This window comes from Protopterus annectens, chromosome 8.part0 (assembly GCF_019279795.1).
Source record: "Protopterus annectens isolate FY-2018-M chromosome 8.part0, PAN1.0, whole genome shotgun sequence".
Lineage (NCBI taxonomy): Eukaryota > Metazoa > Chordata > Ceratodontiformes > Protopteridae > Protopterus > Protopterus annectens.
The window spans coordinates 458,008,425-458,028,801 of record NC_056741.1 but is presented as its reverse complement, the minus strand read 5'-3'; the positions used below and the strand labels follow the sequence as shown (position 1 = coordinate 458,028,801).

Sequence of the window (20,377 nt, the reverse complement as noted above, 5' to 3'; positions counted from 1 at the left end):
CTGATTGGATAAGAAAAGAAAGCTAGCTGAGCAACACTAAAAGAACATTAATTAACCTCTTGGTGACTGATCAGTTGAAACTGATGCAACTTAAATGCAACTAAAACTTGTGTTTATTATGGAGCAAGATTAGGATCTGAAGTCTGGAATATGTGGCTAAGACTGTTCTATAGTAGATCAGTGAAACTCACTTCAACGAACAGAATTTCATCAGAAATGCTGTTCATTGAATTCCACTCTTGTGGGGGGCTGTGCCACCCACACCCCTGCTAATTATATACACCAACTCTGAGATCGCACTACAGTGAGGAAAGGTCAAATTTTCCAATCTTCACTGTACCGCAATCTCAGTATGAACAGTTCAACTAAGTGTTTGATGCAACTGCACCGAAAATGCTATTCGCTGAACTGAATTTTCGATGAACTAATAGGGGCCCATTTATACAAATCAGATTCAAATAAATAAAAAGTGCTAGCAGGCAGAGTATCACAGGCACAAATCACTCAGGTGATGATGAAACCAAAAATATTTTAATAGTAAAATCCACAAATGAACAAGTAAATACATGAGCGCTTTTGTTAAACAAGTGTTAACTTCATCAGACACCATTAAAATGCAAGACAACCATTTATATACATAAAATAACACTCTGATTGGATAAGAAAAGAAAGCTAGCTGAGCAACACTAAAAAAGAACATTAATTAACCTCTTGGTGACTGTATTACAGTTGAAACTGATGCAACTTAAATGCAACTAAAACTTGTGTTTAAAAATTAAGTTACTAGTCACATACATTTATCATAAGAAATTATAAATAGGCATAAATAGAAAAAATAAAACCAAGTCATTTTAAAATCTCATATTAGATATTCACATGATGTTAAAACATTGCACAAAGCTTAATACATACAAAAGCGCTGGTGCTTAAAAAGTTATTTTAGAGTATTCCTTTGTAGGGCTTTTAATTTCAATAAAGGAGAGATAGACATTATGTCATTGATTCCGGGTCATCTGTCTGCCTGTAACAAAATTTGCCACCTTAACTGCCTGCTGGATACTCCTTCCTCAAAAACATAGTTTTTAAATTGTCACATTCTGAAAGAAAGTCTTCTTCTCTGGAGATTATGCGGGCTCCTCTAACTAATTGCCCTTTAACTAATGACCTCTTTTGGTGCTTGGGGTGGGAGTATCCAGCAGATTTGCTTAATGAGCTCATTCAGGAAGTGATAGAGTAGGGCATTTTAAGCCTATAGTTGGAGAAAGTACACTAGACAGCAGTCCCTCTGAAGTTGATCAGGGGAGACTCATGTTGGAAAAGAGTTCCTTTTGTAGATCTATGGCGCTCACATTCAACTCTGACTCATATCATTTGATATCTATTTTTCATAAGAACTGGGACATTTTAATGGATGATTTGGACATCAGGGCACAAACAAGAGAAAGACCTATAGTGAAATACAGAAGGGGCTTAAACCTGAAAGACCTTTTGAGGAAAGGTTGTAACAACATTATAACAGGACGAGTACGGATGCACAAATGTGAGTCTTGTAATTGGTGCCATAAGGTGAAATCGGGTAGTAAATTTACAGTGAATGGTATAGACCACTATGTAAAAGGTGAATACAACTGCCAAATGTATCCACCAAGCTAAACCTTTTCTTCAAAGATTGGTGATCCAAACAAGGTCCGACATGGGTTGGTGGAATATTGACAATTGAGACACTAGCAACCATTATAGTATCCTCATGTGGTATCTTGCTAAGGGAACTAGAGTTATAGCTGCAGCCATGGAGCCCAGTGCTTGAAGGATTAGGTGAGTGGTTAATTTTCTGTTCCTGATAAGTTTCTGTACCTGAACTCTGATTTTCTGTAATCTCACAGGGGGAAGTGCAGCTATAGAAGTCTGGGTATATAGAAGGGCTCCTATGAACTCTAAATTCTGACTTGGGATCAATTTTGATTTTTTTTATAATTTAGGGTTATCCACAGGTATGAGCAAATGTGAAGTACATGATCTCTTGCTTCTATCAGTTGATGCCTGGTCAGAGTGGTAATGAGCCAATCACCTAGATATGGAAACACTCATAATCACTGCAGTCTCAAGTGAGCTCCTACTACTGCCATACACTTGGTGAACACCCTGGGGGCTATGGTGAGACCAAAGGGCAGAACCCTGAATCCTCAGCAATGGTTCCTGCAATGGTATCCGATAACTCCTTGACCAGATCCCTCTGAAGTCTGGTGAAGTGTGCCAAGAAATTCAAGGACCTTAAGGCAAAGGTTGATGAAGCACAGACCCACTTCCCAAACCTATCCATCACCTGAGAGTCTCTGTTGGGTGGATGGATAGAGGAACTCTCTTCAGCTAGTTCCTTCTTTGTGGTTGCTGCCATGACCATGGCATCAACAACTAACCCTTTGGCCCAGAACTTTTTATCTTCAAGGGTGGACAGAATTTTGTCAGGTCTCCTATGGATATGTTCAATGATATAAGTGGCCTTCCATGCTTGCTGAGGAATCAACTGAATAAGCTAGTCAGCTGGCGGAGTTACCCAAGAGGTAGATGATTGAGTGCCAAAAGTCTGCAGGTACACTGACTCCTTGGGAGAGGGATTTTGGGACTTCCAGTCACCCCTTTGTTTTAATATTTCCAGGATGTCTCCAAAGCAGACATCATCAGTGGGTGATGTTGGGGATCACACCCCTTCATCAAAGTCAGTGTCTTCATTGATCTATTCCTCTGGAGAATCCAAGTGCTTCCTCTTGCACTTTTTCTTCTGAGGAACTTTTTCAGTGGGAAAATCTGGGGAGATATCAGAAGAAGAGGGAATTCCTGTCTGGGAATCCTGAGGTTTTGGCACCTGCTGATCCAGTGGAGGTACTGGTTGAATATCTTGTCGGAAGGAAGGCAAGGGCATCTGCTCCAAAGTGGAAGGGGCCAAATGACTAACTGCTGCAGTCAAGACTCTCTCCATAATGTTGAAAGCTGGAGCACCCAAAGAGGGAAGGGAGCCAGGAACCCAGAAAGACTGCCTCGGAACCATGGTCACTCCCTGTTCTGAGGAGACACCTGCTGAGGCCGAAGCTGGAGTCAAGCTGATCTGTGCCGAGGCTCCAAGGCACAGAAAATGTTTTAAATGAGAGTTCACTCTAATCTTTCTGAGCTGACAGGACAGATGCAGCTCTGGGAGGTCTCCAGTTCCAACTTGAAATGAAGAACTCAGAGTGAGAATTGGGTCTGAAAACACGGACATCTTCAGCTTTGATACAGTCAGCACTGGGAAACTCAGAGCCAAGGGCTCTAAAGCTTCAGCTGAAGTGAGAGGAGGAGGTGTCAGAGGGGTAAAGTAAACTTCAGATCCTAAGCGCTTGGGAGCCGGAGCCGAAGTGGAACCTGTCAGTCCTCTCACCCAGAGTATCTTATTTACCAGTCTCTCCACATCATCTTCAGTTAGGCTTTTGGTGGAATGAAGAGACAGACTGGATGGTGATTTTAGCCTTTCCAGGAAGGGTGAAGGCAGTCTGTCTGGAAAGGGATCAAACGAGGGAGAGTATGAAGTTCTAGGTAGTATTAACATGGTGCAGAAGTACTCAGTGCAGAGAAAAAAGTCTGCACTGATAACTGCAGTGCAAATGGGTCAAAATGCTTCACACCAGAAACCTCTGGTGTCGAAGACTTTGTCTTATCCAATAGGTTCATATCCAAAGAAGGTATGGGAACTGGTATATTTGGTACAAAGCCTGTCTGTTACCTGAAAACTGTAGGAACCGAAAACTTCAGCTCTTTTGAAGAAGGTGCCAAATTTGGCACTGACACACTAATTTCCCTGGTTTCCAGAGGATTTAGCAGAGGAATAGGGAGAAGAACGAGATGGCACATCCATTTTACTTTTAACTTTTTCAAAACCAAATATGGCCTTGCTAAAAACAGACAGGATAAGGCCCTTGAAGATTAATTTATTTTTTCTTTCTACTAAAGCCCTGTGGCTGAAAGAATGGCATATTGAGCAGGTCTCTTGAAGATGAAGTGGTCCTAAACAGTACACACATTGTAAGTGTGCATCAGAAAAGAGTATTTTGTGCCCACATTTCTGGCATCTCTTAAAACCAGAAGGGGCTTTATGCTTATCAGCCATGACTTGCTCCAACAAAAAAAATGGAAAACAGGCCACACACTCACACAAACACACACACATTGAAGAAGCAGAAGAAGTACTACTATAAGTCTACTTTTACTTTTTTAGGAAAACAACCAGGAAAGTTACACAAAAAGAAAAAAAAACTATCAACAATGATAGTCAAGAATACATACGTACTACATGGGAAAGATACAAGGAAGTATGAGAAAGTTCAGGAGAGGTTCAAGAAATTATAGAATTAGGTAAGGGAGCTGAAAGAGACTACTAAACAGACAAAATGCAAGAACAAAATATAAAGTCTTACTTAGCTTGCACAAGATCAATGGCAACCACGTTTGTCATGAAAAGTGGCAAATGAGATCTGGGGTAACAGGGAGAGGAGCATTGTGGGTAAGGGTTAGGCTTAAGAGTTTTTGCCTTCCTTGAGCTGTAATATTGGCCAAGTCAGTTTCAATACTTGGAACTGTACCCATATGTCAAGGATAAAATGAAAATTGGCAACATTAGATCCTTGTGTACATGAAGTTACTTGCAACCAGGCATGTAGACAATAATGTGGGGAATGTAGTGGGGGAAGACCCAGTTGATACCCAAAGCACCCACAATGGCTAGTGAGCTGGCTAATTCATAGGACTCTGGAAGTAGCATAACGTTCAAAACTAATCTACAGCTGTTAATAGGTACTGGTCCTTCTCTGGAACAGATAGCTTTTTAGGAAAAGTGATTAGTAATTGTAAGCCTTAATCTGAGATGTATTTGTCAAAAATGCTAGATTTGTACTGCAAGAGGGGCTGAGGAATATCACCAAGATACTACTTTGGGCATGCTCAGCTCTCAGATTCTTCCATGCAGACATGCGAGGGGTAGCCAAGGAGACTTCAGTTCAACAAGGGCAAGGGGTTACTGTAAAAAGAATGGACTCATAAAGGACGGCTAGAGAAAGAAGTGGTACAGCAACTGGTAGCCTAGTGACTTGCTAGTGTCAGTTTATCACTTCTAGCCATAGACCATGATATTCCTTGTTAGACCATTTTGGCATAAAGAGTATTGAAAGGAGGCGTATGCAATATTTGTTATTGGCCAGGCATTGCAAAAGATATGACAGGGCATTGCAAGACGTGAACAGTGTCAAAAGGCTGGCAAGACAGGATACAAAGCTAATATTCTTCTGGTACTTTGCCTGTTACTGAGGGACCATTTCAGATGGGAGCTATGGACATTATGGAACCTCATATTACCACAAACACAAGTAAATGGTATATCTTGGTGGTGGGAGAATATACTACTGAGTACCTTGCACTGTTGACTTTCCCCTCTATTGAGTCACAAAAGGTAGAAAATGCTGTGTTAGAAATTTTAGTACAATGGCTTTTTCCTTGGGGAAACAGTGATAAACAGATAGGCTAACTTTATCTCAGACCTCCTGACCTGTTTATGGAAGCGCTATGGGGTAACGCAGTTAAAAGCCATCCTACCACCTTCAAAAAATGTGTATGGGGAGAGATTATTTGGGTGTAGTAGGTGTTGGCTATTACACAAAGCAGCAGTGTGCATTTACTTCATACTGTTAAGATCAGTCACTATTGCATATTACTTGGTGGTCAGTAATGTGAATACTGAGTCCATAGCCACTGACAATCATGTATTAATTGGTGGTATCAGTGTGGATTATGAGACTATAACCCTAAATTAGAGGTTATAAGAGGTTCTACGGTTCGATTCTTCACCAGAGTTCCTTCTGTGTGGAGTCTGCATGTCCTCCCTGTGGCTGCATAAACAATGAAGACATACAGGTAGGTGTGTGTGCATGTGGGTGTGCCTTCCCTGAAGGTTGGGCATCAGGCTAGCACCTCGGCACCATAAAAATCCACTGCCAATCATTAGCGAACTGGAGTTCCGCTGTGGCGACTCCTAACCGGGAAAATCCAAAAAGACCCCTCTTGAAAAAAAAATATGCATGTAAATAAAAGAGAGGGCACAGGGCTAATAGCAGAAAAAGGCAATGGTGGGTGCCTGAGATATTCCTCCAAAAGAGGTAGTAGGGTCAACATAGTAATCAAGTTAAAAATGCATAGAACAAACAGAAGGCAATTCTTGAGATGTAGAGTGAGAATAAAGAAATGTTATATACCAAGACTGACTGGCAGCTTATCAAAGGATGAAGTGTAAGTTCTCATCTGAGGTACAAGAGGCAGAGGATCAGAACTGCAGTTGCTACTTTCCATTAGAATTCATTTCTGGGGTGATTTTTAAGTGTGAGCTGGCAGTGATGCTCTTTTAGGGGAAATTTAGCCCTTTGTTTAGTTGGTTAAATCACTGGATTGGTATATAAATAGTTGGGGGGGGGGCTTGCTCTCACATAGGGAGTGCAGGGCAGGCTTGTCCCCCCTAAAAAATAAAGTTTAGTTTTTCATCGTTCTGAGTTTCGAGGATTATGGTTTTGGTAGTTCTCACTGTCAGGGTTTTGGTCTTCAGTGATGCACAGTGGAAGCAGTAAAGAGAAATACAGGTAAAAAAGGTTTATTAAATTGCCCTTATCTGCTACCAGTCTGAAGACTTATAAAAGGAGCGATAATTTGCCATGCTAAAATATCAGAGAGTAATTATAAAAAGTGTAAAAAATAAATTGTAACGCACAAACTCTAGGTGTACTATTTTTCAAAGGGCTCGATCTCCAAAATCATGCAGTGGTCATTAAGCTATAAGCCAGGAAAAAGCAAGAATTTTTCAGAATTATGCCATGCAATATGATAAACAAATAATGAAACACCATCTCAAATGAAAAATCAGTAACATACACTTCTGATAACCCACCAGTGCAGCTGCACAAACTACAGGAACAAAACTATAATACATACTTGACACTTTTCTTTTTTTTTTTCAATAATAAATCTTCATTGTTTTACCAATTGTTCATACAACATTAAAGAAAAAAGAAAAACAAAAAATTCCCAAATAATACTTCTAACAACAATACTACAATATATGTACACTATTTACATGAATGCTTCCATCGGTTAACCAAAATCAATAAAGAAAAAAAAAGGAACATCTGAGAGAGATTATCCACAGGTCTAATATCATTGTAACGGATTATTACTACTAACTTTCATCTTAAGGTATATATGTCCAGGGGTTAAACTGGTTTCAGGACATTAAGCCAATACAATATTGAAAATTTGCTCCCATATTTTCGGATTATTTATATTTTTCCTATGATCCTTGATTAATAATTTGTGGGCTAATATATGTTTCATCGCTAAACTTTTAAAGTTGTCCCATGAAGTTTGGGATGGATTCAACTAATTTGTAGCTATATAAAGTTTCATTAACAAAAAGATATTTATAAGTATGGTCATTTGGGATCTATCCAAATTATTAGGAGGGATATGTAAGATCATACATTCCCAAAGAAGTGTAGAATTTTGGTAACCCATCTTTTGTAGTTGAATTTTTAAAGAGTTCCAAAGTTTATATACACATTTACCGCTCCAGAACATGTGTAAGAGGTCAGCCGTTTGGTCTTTACAGTATGGACATTTAGGAGAGTTTTTAGAGTTGAATTTATGCAAGCTAAGACGTGTGTAGTAGGCATTATTAAGTATCATCAGTTGGGTAAATTTTAACTTTTGAAGAGAAATTGATTTTATTGTTAAGTTAATTGCTTTTAATATTTTATTTTCTTCTATCAATGGTATTTTTTCTTTCCAATATTTTGACAAGAGCATTTGATTTTGGTATTTCAAATCTTTTACCAGTTTACTTTGTAGAAGTTATAAATTTGGTATCCTGTAGAAGAGTTTGCCATAAATTTGAACATTTAGTTAAAGCATCATCATTAATTGTAAAGTCTCTGAAGTAACTTATGGAAAGGTCCTTTAACTGTCTCAGTATGATTAAATAAGATTTAGGGAGATTCATCACCTGTAATATTTCATGTGTTGAAAAACTGAGATATGGGTACATATCAAGTAAAGTTAAATTAACTATAAGTGGAAATTTTTTAAGATCTATTAATTGATTATTGATTTTCAAGTTCGGGCTCTTATGAAAGGGTTGAAAATTTATCATATGTTGAATGAGATTTAATGATTGAAAAAGATTTTGTATCAATATTATATATACTTTAATGTGTTCCATTATAGCATATGATTTAAACGTGTCTTTACTTAAAAAAGGTAATGATTTAGGATTGATATTCAAACTTACAACATGTTTGTAATTCAAAACCAACCACTTAGGTGACCATTTATTATTAGATATCTCATCATTAGAAATTCTTAAAATTCTATTAGAATTTATTATTAAATAGTATATTTCAAAATTAGGTAAATCTAGCCCTCCTTTATTTTTCGGAGTCATCAATTTATCGTATGATATTCTAGTTTTCCTAGGTTCCCATATAAATTTAGCCGATTACATATGAATTTGTTTAAAGAATTTCTTAGGGATTAAAACTTGTGAAGCTCTAAAGATGTATAGTATTCTGGGTAGTACATTCATTTTAATAATTGAAACCTTTGCCATTGATGGTAATTTCAAATTATTCCATCTTCTTAAGTCAGATAATATATGATCCCAAAGCAGCTTAACATTATTGATATAAAAATCTTTGTTATCTGTGGAAAAAATAATACCCAAATATTTTATTTTATCTTCAGATTTTACTTGTCCTGCCAGTGGTAAAACTGAAAAGGGTTTTGGCGTTTTTAAAGGGAATAAATTGTTTTTTTTAAGGTTTATTTTGTAGTTGGATATCTCTGCAAAGTCATCTACAGCTTTTAATATGTTTTGGTGTCTGAAACTGGTGTCGTACAATAAATGTTGAGGTCATCAGCAAAGGCAGCCATAGATATTTTAGTACCATAAATTATTGGGGCATTGTGGTATATATATTTTGTTTAATATGTAAAAATAATGGTTCTAGGTATAAATTGAATAATATAGGAGATAAAGGACAGCCCTGACGAGTTCTGTTTTTAATCTGTATTCTTTTAGAAAAGTTTTTATTAATATATAAAGTTGTATAAGGCTTATTATATAATATTTGTAATGTTAGAATAAAGTCTTGAGGTATATTGAAATATGGTAAAATATCAAACAGAAATTTTAAATTAACTCTATCAAAAGCTTTTTGTGCATCAATTATAAGTGCATAAATATTTAAATTCCTTTGACTGGCATAAGAGATTAATGTATGAAGTATTAAAGTATTGTCAGTAGTTTGTCTGGCATTTAAAAATCTGGCTTGTTCATTAGATATTATTAAATTAATTACCTTTTTCAATCCATTAGCTAAAATAGAGGTCAGAATTTTCATATCAATATTTAAAAGTGAGATAGGCCTATAATTATCCGGGTTTTGAAGATCTGAATTATATTGGTTTTATATTATATTATATTATTATATTGGGTGACTTCAACTACCCAAACATAGACTGGGAGCATTACTCAAGCCCCAGCACCTTAGCCCAAAGGTTCCTGGAATTTATAAACTCAAATGCTATGGAACAACTAGTCACCACTCCCACAAGAGGGGAAAACATGCTAGACCTGATCATTACAAACATGGGGACTCTATGCTCCATACCAGAAGTATATGTCTCATTGGTAAGATCAGACCATAAATTAATTTCACTGGATATCCACATCCCGACCCCACCCCCAGCCCAGAAAACCACAGTGAAAAACTTGTCAAAAGCGAACTTCACACTTCTCAAAACCGAAGTGGAATCCTTCAAGGCCCCAGAGCCAGTGGAAACTATGGCCCAAACTGCAGAATCCTATATAAACGCATTCTACGGACATCTCCAGGAATGCATGGATCATGCTATCCCAAACAAAATCAAGACCCAATCACCCAAAGGCAGGCGTCCAGTCTGGTGGACCCTAGCCATAAATAAACTGTACAACAGAAGTAGGAAGCTACTACATGATAGAGCAAAATCCCTAAAAGGGAAGGCATCTCTGATAAGTACTAGCAAAAAATTACGATCCCTCATAAAATCCTCCAAGGCCAGCTTCGAGAGAAAAATTGCACAGGACACTAAAGACAATCATAAGGCTTTTTTCAGTTATGTTAGGAACCTGGGATGCAACTCCCAGACTTGTTCTGAGTTGATTCTAAACGACAAAAAATACACTGAACCCACAGACATCGCCAATATCCTGGCAGACAGGTTCAGTGCAAACTTCTCCACCCCTCCCCCCCAAAAGAGCAAGTCTCTATCCCGGCAGAGTGCAGCCTCCCAAACATCTCTGATGCTCAGGTGAAAGCCGTCCTCTCCAAAGCAAAAAACACTGCTTCCATGGGACCAGATGGCATCCCAGGTTGCGTCCTGCATGAACTCCAAGAAGAACTAATCCCTCAAGTAAAACTGCTGTACAATCAAAGCCTCACTACAGGATATGTGCCCAAAGAATGGCGTACAGCAACAGTGGTCCCACTCCACAAAGGTGGCGCCTCTGTGGACCCTGGAAACTATCGCCCCATAAGCCTGACTTGCCTAGTCTGCAAGGCTATGGAGAGGATCATCATGGAACTCATAAACAAAGACATTGGGGACCTACAGACACTAGATCCTACCCAATTTGGCTTCGTCAAGGGCAGATCCTGCCTTTTGAACCTGGTCAAATTTTTCGAAACAGTCACCAAGGCCATAGATGAGGGGAAGGTAGTCCACACAGTCTATCTGGACCTCGCAAAGGCATTTGACACAATACCCCACTCGGGCATCATAGATAAGCTATCCAGCCTAAATATAAACTCCTATGTCACAAGATGGGTCGCAAACTGGCTCAAAGACAGAACCCACATAATCAGAGTTGCTGGGGCCATGTCAGACTCGAAAACGGTCACAAGTGGTGTCCCACAAGGTTCTGTCCTGGGACCTCTCTTGTTCAGTATTTACTTTTCTGAGGTACAGGCCAACGTGGGAGGACTATGGCTCATCAAGTTCGCAGATGACTGAAAACTGGGTGCCATAATCGACTCTCCAGCTGGCACAAACATCTTTCAAAAAGGTCTCGCAGAGACGGATAACTGGTGCCAGAGCCATGGTCTAAAGCTAAATGCCAAAAAGTGTATAGTCATACCCTTTGGCAAAAACAATGTGCCCACAAATTACCACATAGGTGGTAACCCATTAAGTACAGAGAAAGTAATTAGGGATCTGGGGACCCAAGTTGATAGCAATCTCTCCTTTGACAACCACATTGCCAAAGTGGTTAGAAAGACCTTCTACATAGCCCACCTCATCATGAAAGGATTCACATCTAGATCAAGAGAGGTAATCGTGCCCCTTTATTCATCCCTCATCAGGCCCATCATAGAATACAATGCCCCCTTTGGGATGTACCTTACCCGACACCTGCAGCAATTAGAAAGACCCCAAAAGTACCTCACCAGGAGGATCAAGGGACTCAAACAGATGCCATATGCTGCTCGGTTAAAAAAACTCCAGCTCTACTCAGTTGCATACCGCCTACTTCGAGGCAATCTATGCCTGACATATAAAGCTATGTCCAACCCAGAATTAATGGACATGGTCCACCTCAGTAAATCTAAATCCCTTACAGCCACGCGCTCGAGGGACTTGAACCTCAGCACAGAAATAAATAGAACATGCCGGAGGGACAGATTCATAACCCAGAGGCTCCCTTCGCTCTGGAATAGAATTCCAATTCATGTTAGGCAGAGCACCTCACTGACTCTCTTCAAGAAGAATCTTGATGAGTGGATGGCGGATCTTAGGTTTGTCCCGGGGATTACTTCCGTGTCACTATTAGACAGAGGCACAGTAAACTAAACTTTAAAAAGGGCACAGTATACTGAAATCAAGGGGTGGCGTAAGCCAAACACAATTGGGCTAGGCTTATAAATGCCCCAGGGCAGATAGCCTAGTATGAACCTATGAACCTATGAATTTTCTTTAGGTATAAGAATTGTTCTTGATGCATTAAAATGAGGGTCATTAATTTTATTATTAATTATATAATTAAATATATGTGGAAATATTTTACCAAAAATATCACAGAAAGTTTTATAAAATTCTGCAGTCAAACCATCGGGTCCTGGTGCTTTATGGGATTTCAATTTTTTGATTGTATATATTATTTCTTCAGAGGAAATTGGTTTAATTAAATCTACCTGAGAGTTATCACCTATTTTCGGAAAAATATTTTTTTGCAAAAAATCATTATAGTCCTATTTGTAAGTGATTCATGTTGATCACCGTAAATTTGAGAATATATCAATTCAAAGGTATTCATAATATCTTCGGATTTTGTATATCTTTTATTCTTGAACTGTATTTCAGGAATCTGAGAAGGTATTTTAGATTGGTTAATGATTCGAGCTAATGCCCTTAATGGCGTTTGAATATGGTTAGCATATCTTGCCAACATTTTATATTCATGGAAGGACAACCTGCTATTTTGGATCAAAAAAGGATCTTTTTGACATTTTAATAGTTCCGTTTCTGTTTGTCTGTTGTAATTCCAAATTAAATCCTGATCTAATGTCTTAATTTTAGCCTCCAATCTTTGCACATCTCTAGTTTGTATTCTTTTATAGTACCTAGCTTTTTGAAGAAAAATCCTTCTTATTTGTGCTTTAGTTGTCGCCCATTCAATGTGTATGTTGCCGGTTGGATAAATTAACTAATAGGAGACTGAAAATAACTTGAATTTCCTGGATTATATCTTCTTTATTTAATAAATTTGGATTTAGAGACCAATTGTAACCCCTGTGTGGCAAACTATTTCTATGGTCTTTAGCAAAACTTAATGTAATTTTAGAGTGGTCTGATAAGTAACAAGCTTGTATAGATACAAAGGGATCTAAATTAATTAGTATTTCTGAAATCAAGAAAAAATCTATTCTAGACCACATTTTGTGACAAGTTGAATAGAATGTGAAATTATTTGTGTTAAGCTGATTATTTGCATATTTAAAAGGATCATATAGTTTAATGTCAACTTTAAGCTCACTTAATGCTATTACTGCTTGATTATTAAATGACCTATGTGAACTTGATTTATCCAGTTTAGGATCTTGATAGGCATTCCATTCACCTCCTATGATTATATAATAGTTGTTATATTGATTTAAAATGGAATAAAGTGATGCTATGAAAGACTGTTGATTATTACATGGTGCATATACATTAAGAAGTAAAATAGGTTTATCATAAAGGGTAGAAGAAAGAATCACGTAGCACCATCTTCCCTCTTTATCTATTTTAGAGTCTAGAATTTTTCCTTGGCATGGGTTTTCTATAACTATCACAACCCCCGCACTATTAGTTTTACCTTCTGAGGCTATAACCTCTCTAATCCATTTTTTTCCTTAATAACTGCCCACTGATCATTGGTCAAATGAGTTTCTTGAAGTAAAATAAAGCATGCCCTAGCTTGCAGAAATAAATGAAGAAATAGTTTCCTCTTTTTCAAGTTCTGGAGCCCTTTAGTATTCCATGAGTCTATTTCCCACATATTAAAATATTTAATTTACTTAAGTGTACTTTAAATTGGACAAAATATGATAAATTCAAATATATTTTCAATATGTATATACTATGGAAGCATTCTTGAAATCCCGTCCCATACCAGCACCTACCCACTATACCCCTGGACCAGGGGTGTGGCTAGGATTTTCAAATTTGTACTCACAGCTCTCAAACTGCTACCCCCTTCCCCAGCCAAGCTACGGCCATTCTCGTAATTCACGGTTCGCTCTTTTAGTGTTGATGAAGAGGCATTCGCTGTAATGCCTCTTCAGTAATATAATATAAATTCACTCAAACTCGGTTCCTTGAATTGAAAATTAACCTGAAATGTCAGTTCTTTGAAAAATGCAGCATGGTAGTTGGGGTAGAGAATTTATGTTTTTGTTTTCTGTAACTAAGGTACAGGTTTTGAGCTTGAGTAAATTACTAACCACCTGCTACCCCTAACTAGGATGTTTCATTCACACACACACCCCTACCTACCTCTTAGTGCAAGAAATATGGACAAAGCCTAAAATAAACCGGGACATATATTAAATAGTGCTCTCGTGAATTTAGAAAGTTGCTAAAATAACAAGATTTGTGCTAGTATGAGAAAGTTGCTAGAATAACAGGATTTGTGCTAGTATGAATTTTTCTAAAGGACATGAAGTCTGAAATTCAAATGTCTGTCATTATTTAGCAACTTCAGCCTTCAAATGATTTTCTAGAAAATCACAAAATTTATGAAGAACAGACAAAAAATATGGGGCAAAAATCTGGACATTCTGCAAAATTTGGACAGTTGAGAGGTATGCTACCTACCTACCACACACACATACACACACACACACACACACACACACACACACACACACACACACACACACACCTCTCAACCTCTTAGAGCAACAAACACATAAATAAAACTGAGGCAAAGGCCCAAAAATAAGGACATTTTTTTAAATATTGCTCTTATAAACTTAGAAAGATAATAGAATAGTAGTTGGTCTTGCATTAGTACAAATTTTCTGAAAGGTATGAAATCAGAAACTCAAATGTCTGCCATTATTTTCTAACTTCAGTCTTTAACAATTTGCCACTAATTTGCCAGAAAAGCGCAATTTATGAAAACGGACCAAAAATGTGATGCAAAAATATAAAATTGCCAGACAATACAGCTGGGAACCTGTCAAAGAAGGGACACCATTTTAATATGAGCACAGTTAACTTAGAGCAGCTGACAAAATTAGAGAATCTACATGCATTTCTGAAATAAAAGTAATGTATAACTCTGATCATTACAGTTATTTATAAAAGTAAAGTAAACCCTCCACGTTTTCTTCCAAAATTGCTATTTTGCGGAGAGATTATTAGGGGGAGAGCAACATTTTGAACCAAAATTGGGGACAGTTGAGAGGTTTGGATATTCCTAATTCTACAAAGCAATTTATTTGCACATACCTCTCAACCTCTTAATGCAGGAAATCTGGACAAGGCCAAATATATTGGGGGAACATACAAACAGTACTAAAAATTGACCTTGTATAAACTTAAGACAGTTGCTAGAATATCAGGTCTTGCTTTAGCATGCATTTTTCTGAAGATTATGACGTCTGAAACTTAACGGTCATTATTTAGTGACTTCATTCCTAAATTATTTGCCAGAAAAAGTTTTATTTTGCATTTTACAGCACGAACACCAATAAATATCTGCTAAACAAAGCAATGCAGTCTCACAATGAAACTAGACTTAGCATTAAAACTTCTCTGCCCTTGAAACTCACATTCATTGAAACAGCATTAAAACCCACATTCAAAGAAAATACATTTTGCTAGTGGCAGATAAAGATTAACTTTGGGCTGTTTTCAAATCATAGGCCCCTTGCACATGAAACATACATGTGCTCTTTGATACACCTTCCATCATAAAAGTATACTCAAACTTCTATAGTCCACCAGTATCAGTAAATAAGCACAATCTCTGAACTTGTAAAAGCCATCTACATAATTCCACATTAGAGAAATCTGTAACTAATGAAGAGGCTGCTGCTAGCAAACAACTTTATATTTTATGGTTTCAGCTACAAATAATGTGCCTGTTGCCCTTGAGGAATAAATTGCCTATGTTGCATTAAAAACAATGATACGCTAGTAATATTGCAATAGGGAATGGATGGCAAACTGATAAGAGGTTCATAGTTACTACTAGATATCTTCGCCAAAACAGACTACAGCATCCACCCCCCTTTACAACACAGTACAGTATCAGCAATGCATCTACCTACTGTGGGAGAAGAACCCACAGCCTTCTGCATCAAAAACAAGTACACTACCTGTTGTGTTATTAACAGTTGAAGCAGACTCTGCATAAGCAGCACTAAACTTAAGTTCCCCTGCAGCTCTCATCTCCTTGTAAAATGTTGACACTCAGCTGTATCTCTGAACTTTGCAGCACAAGAAATCTGGAAAAAGCCAACATTTATTGGGGGGGGGACAAAAGCCCCAAAACAGGGGCACATTTTAAACATTGCTTGTATAATTTTGAAAAGTTGCTAGAATAAAATGCTGTGTTATCACCATGCATGTCTTGAACCCAGAACTTCTCACTTCACACCTTAGCAGAAAAAACCTGGACAAACATCAAAATCAATAATGGATGAAATACTTCAGTTCTCAACATAGCTCACAACCATTCACACCTTAGCACAAAAAACCTGGGCAAACATCAAAATCTGAACAAAGTTCAGAAATGGTGGTGGTTAGGGACTTTAGGCTGTTCTTACCCTGAAGCAAAGGTACAGGGTTTGAGCCTGAACACCTATAGCCAGCAGGTGTATTATGTGGGGGGCATTTTCACATACACATACACACACACACACACACACACACACACACACACACACACACACACACACACACACACCTTTGTTTCCTGCTCGCGAATCCATGCAGCCACCTTCCGATAATCCTAACTTTGTTTCCCGCTCGCGAATCCATGCAGCCACCTTCTGATAATCCTACCTTTGTTTCCCACTCGCGAATCCATGCAGCCACCTTCCAATAATCCTACCTTTGTTTCCCGCTCGCGAATCCATGCAGCCACCTTCCGATCAGGAGCGGCCTTAGGTCAACTGATGCCCTAGGCAAAAGGGCTCCATGGTGCCCCCCACCACACTACCTGGTGCCCCCATCCTTGTCTGCCTACACCAAATAAATACTGGAAAAGCACCCCTGCTAGAGTGGCGCCCTAGGCAGCTGCCTAGTTGGCCTATGCCTAAGGCCGGCTATGCTTCCGATAATCCTACCTTTGTTTCCCGCTCGCGAATCCATGCAGCCACCTTCCGATAATCCTTGTTTCCCACTCGCAAATCCATTGCTTGCCTTCCAAGTTTGTTTCCTGCTCGCATCCATTGCTTGCCTTCCAAGTTTGTTTCCTGCTCGCAGCCAGCCAGCCAGACATGATGTGAGCTCACTTCCTATGCTCCTTAAAGGAGCCAACACCCTTTAAATATGTACGTTTTTTTTTTCAAAAAAGCTACCCCCCTTCTAAAAAAGTTGTACTGAAATCAGTAAAGTGTGTATGCCTCCCAACGTCCCTGCCCTGGACCAGGACATATATAGGTTTTTCACATTACTAAGCATTGTATGGGTTAATAACATTGACAAATATGTGTTCTTCAAATTAAAATATATAACATATATAACATGTAAAGAACCTATATATACTACAACTAAGTCTACAAAGCCTAACCTATACATTCCCTCTTAAACACTGCTAATCATCTACATCTCTTGTTCTATCTATTTACATGAATATGTCAAGGAAAAAAGGTCATAACAACATATTTAAGTATTATCATTCCTCTCCATTTAATCTCACATGTCTACTTTAATGTTTATAATTTGTTGTGTCTCACTAAGAATATTCTTAAAGTGATAAAGCTGATAGGTTTATGTAATATATAAGTAACATTGCTCGAGATTATATATAAATCTATATTTAAACCTAAAGAACTCAAATATGAGACACTAACCAGCGTTATAAAATACAGTAGTCAACCTGTAATCAGTCTACCATGTCTTCTATCACTTAGAAAAAGAATAAATAACCACTTCACTATCATAATTGGATCCTTCGTTGTTTATACATTTCCAGATTTAACCTGAAATAACTAATATCAATAAATAGTGTGAGGGTTTGACCTTCAATTTATTGACTATCGTAGTTATATAGTTACATGACCCATAGTAATATAGCAACCATATTTATCAGTAATCCCAATATATTAGTTAGTTATATGTAAGTCGTTTCTATTCAGGGATTCAGTAAACCAGATTATATACCTAAAAAGACATTCTATATTGCATGTGTTAACAACTTAATTTAAAATTAACCTAATAACAGGTCAAACCCTCTGACACTTTTCTCATAAGCTCACTTACATGCTCGTGGAGCCATCTCTCAATTTTGGGCCACTTCTAAAGTCTCGTGCTTGCACAAAGCCTACAAAAAGATGTCAGTGGCTAGGGTATGCAGTTACATCAGTTCTGACCATCCCTGTCCAACTAGCACCTATGTGGCACTTTGGCAACCATTTCACTATTTAAAATCATCATTTTTTGTCGTTTGAAGGGCAGCCGTTACAGTCTGAGGCAATTCTTGTAGCAGTGGTTTGCTGTCTTGTAACACTCATCACAGAGTGTGACACACTTGTAATAGCTAACACATATGTTCCAACAGTTGGTATTCTTTTACACTGCTGTCAATCAGGATGGGCTTCTTAGTATGCATTTGAAATTATTTGCAGCTAAAACTATAATACCAGCAATCAATTTGCTGGGAGCAAAACAAAACAGGATTTTCTTCTCACTTTTCTTAACAGTTTGTCATATCTCTGCAGCAGTACGCCATGCAAACTTCTTCACATGCTCTGGGTATTATTTGTGTTATGGCAGGTTAACTCTAAGGATTAAGGCAATAATTTGCTAGAAAGCTCCACCCTGTACTTTTGGTTTGATTCTCTTAACTTCACCTGCAAACTATGTGACTTGGTAGCAAGTTATTCAGCCAAACAGTGCTCCTCACATGACAATGAAAAGACATACTTCTACCTAGCAAGTTTAAGCAGTTAACAAATAATAAAAAAGGGAACACCACCTGAAGCATGTAAAGTTTTAGCTCTTCTGCTAAATTGTTACTGAAGGTCTATGTTTTAATACAGATATGACAAGGAAACACAAAATTACAAATGCACTGCAGAGGAGGGTAGACAGAGCTAACGTATTTACTTCTATATAATGACACATGAATTCTGGACACATTTGCATTGCTCAAAAAATAATAATAATTTTGTTTGTATTTCTCACAGCAAGTGCCTCTAGAGACAGGAAAATTATTGCCCTGTAATTGAGTTAGTTACCTGGCTTCATCTTCATTCTTAAAACGACAGTCCCAGTTCCATAAACTCCAGTCATCATTCTCGCTTTCCTTTACTAAAACTTCATTTATCAAGCCGACATGAGCTAGGTCTGTTAACAGCATTTGCAGAATGTTGGGTTATGTGGTATATGATTTCAGCCTTTACATTCTCCATTTACAAAGCACAGAAAGAAAAGTATATAAACACAGCCCAAGTTCCATACCTAAAAATTGTACCAACACATTGAAGAGTGCAGTCTAATCCAAGGATGACATCAGCATATTATTTAAATGAGTTAAAGGACCAGACACCATCTTGCTAACCAAACCTAAAACAATGTAGACTTTGTACTATGAAACTGCTATGCTATAATTTTATTTTCACTGGCATATGTCATATTTCACAAACAAAACTGCAGTCCTTTTGTCTATAACATTACGGTACACAGTTTACTGCTGTTTAAGAATATTTCAGTTTTACAACTAAGCTAATTTTCAAGAAATACTTTGGGAAATGGTTTCCAAAGAAGGGTTAATTTCCATCTATTGGTGCCAATTACGTGTTAAAGCATTTTACTGTGTTCATTGTCAAAGACATGACTCACTTTCATAGCTCATTGCAGCGAAACTGACAAGCACATTCTTAAAATAGTCATCTGTAAATATTATTATGTCTTGCTCAAACAATTAATTTACCTGGCAGATCTGTTTTGACAGGAGTCTGCAAGATTCACAGAAAACAAATAAAATAACTGCAGAGATGGTAATCCAGAATAAAGGAATGATGCAGTCAGTCTGCAAGTCATTTTTGACATACATAAATACGTAACAAATTTGACTTCAGTGCTATGTTAAACTTAAAGCGCATGTTAAAAAGAGTTGTTGCTTTGCATTTACTAAACCTGCAGACACTGAATACCTGAGTATAAGAAAGTGGGAAGACAGCTAGTTTAGCAGGTAAACTGCACATGTAGCAGTAAGTTTTAACATGCTAAAATATTTCCTCACATTTAGGAAAGTTTATTGTCATTTCCCTCAGCTTGACAGGAAATCACTAGTAATAATAACAGCTTGATGTAACTGATATGCACACCATTTAAATCCACATAGCCATTTTGAATGATTGACGGACAATATTCTCAGGGTAAGTAAAGAGCCCCTTTAAAACAAATAAAGTGTAAACTTGTAAAAATGCATTGAAAAACATTTTCAGAATTTAAAAAGTTATGACATGATGTTGACTGCAGTATTTTGTTCATTTGTCTAATCTACACCTCCTATCCCAGACAAATTGCTGGAAATGAATTAATAGCATCAACATGATGA

General features: G+C 37.7%; 1 protein-coding gene across 2 annotated transcripts in view; it reads right to left on the bottom strand.

The window, feature by feature from the left end:
- LOC122808872 (toll-like receptor 2) overlaps positions 1–19,277 on the bottom strand; it is a 516,264-nt gene extending 496,987 nt beyond the window's left edge. For both annotated transcript variants that reach the window (XM_044079973.1, XM_044079974.1), the window contains exon 1: positions 19,053–19,277. The gene's annotated coding sequence lies outside the window, so the exon portion shown is untranslated. The remainder of the gene's footprint in view (positions 1–19,052) is intronic.
- Positions 19,278–20,377: the final 1,100 nt, after the last annotated feature.